This window comes from Poecilia latipinna, unplaced genomic scaffold (assembly GCF_001443285.1).
Source record: "Poecilia latipinna isolate Pla-1442-1.1 unplaced genomic scaffold, P_latipinna-1.0 Scaffold515, whole genome shotgun sequence".
Classification (NCBI taxonomy): domain Eukaryota; kingdom Metazoa; phylum Chordata; class Actinopteri; order Cyprinodontiformes; family Poeciliidae; genus Poecilia; species Poecilia latipinna.
This window is the reverse complement of record NW_015113131.1, coordinates 49,422-53,524: the sequence shown is the minus strand read 5'-3', so window position 1 is coordinate 53,524 and position 4,103 is coordinate 49,422. Positions and strand designations below refer to the sequence as shown.

Here is a 4,103-nt window from a genome sequence, read left to right as displayed (position 1 = left end):
AAAACTTTTTTTGAAAAGCAAAAAAAAATTTAAAAAAAATTTTTTGGGGGGCCCCCCCCCCCCCAAAAAAAAAAAAAAAAAAAAAAAAAAAAATTGAGGATAACACTTAAATTTTGGGTCAGTGTTCAGAAACCAACCAGTCTAAAATACTTCTACAATTGTCATTAAGAACACTGATCAAACATTAAGTCAGAATTACGCCAAACGCTTGTGGAAAGTTAAAGATACTTCCTGATGCAAGGTCAAGAAACATTTAGACTAAAATTGGAAGGTGTATAGATACAGTATATTTCATCCAGTGTGTATAATTTTAATCAGAGAAAGTACTAACTTTTGCATCAAGTTCTTGTTTTATAAATTCATTATAAATGCATATTGTATAGTAATTCCACTTCATCTGGGATAAATCATTGAAAGATCCAAATTAGTGAGGCATTCATGGACGTGAATTATCTTTTTAAATAAGTGAACAAAACTGTATGGAAAGCAGATTATGGAATTTTAGATGCTGAATTTCTTGTGTTCGGAATGTCAGATTTATTTATTTATTTTGCATGATCCATGCTAATTTGTCTGCAGTCACACAGTCCTATATTCAAGCTTTTGTTGTGTAAAGTTATGTTTGCTTGTATTACGATTGTGTGGTTCATGTTTAAATTCTGCAAGCAAAAAAAAAAAAAGAAAAAGAAACAAATGATTCAATCTTAATCATTTCTTGATTTTGATCTGTGCAAACAAGGTAAATAAACATGGGTGCTTGAGTCACATACATGGAGCTGATCTTCTGTGTAACACAAAACCAGAGCAGTACTTTGAACCAAATATATATCTGCACTCATGGACCCATGACAAAAAAAAAAAAAAAAACTATGTTTTTTTGCATGAATCCATATTTTATGACTTCATTTCGTAGAGAAGGAATCGTGGAGATAATATGACAGAAACAGTGAAGAGAATGAAAATGGTAATGAAGGGAGAGAGAAGACAGTAAATCCTGTGAGAAGAAAAAAAAATGGCTGCTGAGCTGTGTGAAGCTGCAGCAGGGAGAGGGAGAAAGGCCTGGTTGAAAAACAACGAGTTTCAGCCATGACAGCCACAGCAGCCTGACGTAGGAAGCTTTGATGAAGAAAAATGACAAAAACACAACACAGAATGGCTTTCTATACCAGCAGTTTAATGCACATGCACTTTTTTTTTCTCCAGTAAGAATCAACATTTTATAAAAGACAGCTGCAGTTTCAGTAAAATGTATGTAAAATAATGGTGGAGACATGCAAGTTAATCAGCAAGTCCTCACCCTCTTGTCTTCGCTCAAGTCCAGCCACTTAGCCAAACCTTCTTTCCTTGCTGCCTTCCATCCTGCAACAAACAGAGTCACAACACAGCTAACCCACAGGAGGCATCCACCCCACCCTGTCTGGGGAAAAAAAAAAAATCTTCCCAAACAGGCAAAGGCCCAGAATACAAGGTCAGGTTACATCCAGGCATCTGGTGAGTGCCGGTGGTCCTGATATGGATCGTCTTCGGTCATTCTCTGCACCACAAGCACTAAGACATGTAAACAGACACATAGATCATGCTCCTGTGTTGAGTGTGTGTATGTGAATGTGTGAGGCAGGGTTCCCAGCAGCAGATTCACAGACTCCCAGCCAGCCCCGTCCCCCTGCCCTCGTCCCTTCCCAAATCTCCTTTCTCCCCTCGTGAACCGTGCAGCTCTGCACTCCAACACTCAGCGGGCAAAGAGCAGGCAGGGGAGCCCTGTTAGCCACCAGCGGCCGAGCTGTGAGGGGCTGCCATGGAGCAAGTCTGGGCTATCTCTATCCCCGTGTAGCATAGAGACGGCATTGTTCCCATCAGCCCTAGGTCTGCCTCAAACCGGTTTCAGCTGGTTCTGGTCACTCGACATAAAGCCTCGGGTTGCTGCAGCACGGCCTCAAAAATGCACAGGAAGAGGCTGTGCCCACCTCCCAGGAAGCACTGCGACATTTTCTTTCTTTATAGACACGTTTTGTCACAAAGATAGCTTTAAGCTAGAAAGATAACAAGGGAGGTGACGTATTTTCAGAGCCATAAACATACAAAGAAGAAGTCAGAAGAAAAAAAGAAAGATAAGCAGTCAGTTTGTATTTTTAGCCGTCTATTTTCCAATTTGTCCCTCACTTTCATTTCGTACCTGTAAAGGCCATACATACTTATGTTTATAAAGCACTGGGTGAAAAATCGAGGAATTCAGCTGTTTAGATACATGGTTATGAAATTGCGACAGTTAGATGAGTTAAGAAATTATGACCTCTAATCAAACCAAAATAAGTGTGAGAGACTTTCTGACGAAGAATTTAAACCTAGAAACCTAGAAAATCAATTAAATTGGTTGTCATTCTGGGTGCAAGACATTCCTCAGGCCGATGAAAATGAATGCATGGTTGATAAGAAATGTCCAGTGACTCCATTTACTACCCACAATATTTAGGTACACGAGCCAGGTGCAAAACGAAAAAAAGAAAGGGCAACATGGCAACTTGTTGGTATGAAACAAGTTGCCATGTTGGGGTAAGTTGGCCAGGAGCTACATCAGTTGACTTATGAGAAATCATGACGCCTAATTGAGCCAAAACATTAGGCTCAAGTGGGTCTGCGACCAACCTACTGCTGGTAACTGAGTCATGTACAGTCACTAAAGTGGGCTGTGGGTAGATTGTGGAACATGAATCTAAATCAGTTGTCAGTGTGGGTACACAATATCACAACACTGGGTAGTCGATGGATTGTTAGTTCGAAACATCCAGCTAAGTTTCACACCCAAAATTTTCGAGAACAAAACAACCAAAACTACAAATGTATGAAATGGCGAAGGGCCAAAAGATCAGACCAGGCCAGAATTAAATCGGATCATTTGATTTAACAGGATTCAATGTGAAAATTTATTTTAATATCAGGAAACAACTCCTTTGTTTGACTTACCAGGATGGTAGCTGAAGCTCAGTCTGGTCTGTTTCTTACAGTAAGCTCTCTGTGCTTTAGCATCAGCTACAAAAGTACTCAAATGCTTTAAATGTCTGCCAGCAGCACTAGATTGATCAACGTGGTGTGAAGACAAGCAACGTAACACATGGGCAACAATCAAAAAGACGTACTTTCATGCATCTCCCTTTACCAGAGCCCCCCCTCCACCTCCGCAACCAACTTACACCCCCACAAAGACACAGATGAATGTGAACATGCACTCTCATGCATATATATATAGGTAAACGAAGCATACCCTTGTCAGATTTATTTTCCACTCTGAGAGATATCAGGGAGAAAAAAAAATCTTCCTGTCGAGGCCTCAGCACTTGCTTTTAACAGCCCGCTGTTCCAGCCTCTTTCCTCCTTCCTTCTATCTTTTCTTCCTTCCTTCCTTCCTCCCCCACCTCCGCCGCCCCTCCTTCCTTCTGTTCTTCACTGGAGTAGTTATCGGTCTCAGTGGAGGCCTCGTTTTGTCACAAACACCATCAAAATCAGCACCAACGCCACCGCCGCAGCTGAGGCGCGAAGTGGTGGATGGCGAAAGGGGGCAGTGTTCAGCAGTCAAATGAGGCCTTTTGTCTCTGCATGTGCGGCAGGGTGAGGGGACTCTCCGCTCTGGCTCGGGAGCAGGAGCAGCAGCAGCTGGTGGTGCAGAGAGACACACGAGAAAGGGAGGGAGACAGAGACAAGGAGGGGGGGGGGGAAGGTGGAGGACACAGAGGAAGAATGGAAATAAGTCAGAATTGAGTTTTAAAAACAGACTTGAAATCTCTGCGCACTGTTAGTGTTTAAGGCCTTTGAACCTGAAGCAATCCTACAGAAAGATGAGGTTTTTAAATGGATTAACTGCAACATTCTCCATGTGATACATGAAATTAAAGAGTAAGTGAACTAGCGTCACGCATAAGTGTTGAGGCCACGTCACGTATTGTACAAATAGCATGAACCTGTCTTAAAATCCAACAAAAATATACATCTACATTTTTGTTATTCCAACCCAAATGAAAACAATAATTAAGAAATGTCTCCAAATAACAGTATGTGATCCAGAAACCAGTGGTGGGAAGTAACGAAGTACAAGTACTTCGTTACTGTAC

At 41.5% G+C, this 4,103-nt stretch overlaps 1 protein-coding gene across 1 annotated transcript in view; it reads right to left on the bottom strand.

Annotated features, from left to right (window-relative positions):
* znf532 (zinc finger protein 532) overlaps positions 1 to 4,103 on the bottom strand; it is a 23,786-nt gene that overhangs the window by 14,634 nt on the left and 5,049 nt on the right. Inside the window, exons 2-3 of the mRNA XM_015040537.1 lie at positions 3,260 to 3,648; positions 1,298 to 1,359 (exon numbers count right to left, since the gene is read on the bottom strand). The gene's annotated coding sequence lies outside the window, so the exon portion shown is untranslated. The remainder of the gene's footprint in view (positions 1 to 1,297; positions 1,360 to 3,259; positions 3,649 to 4,103) is intronic.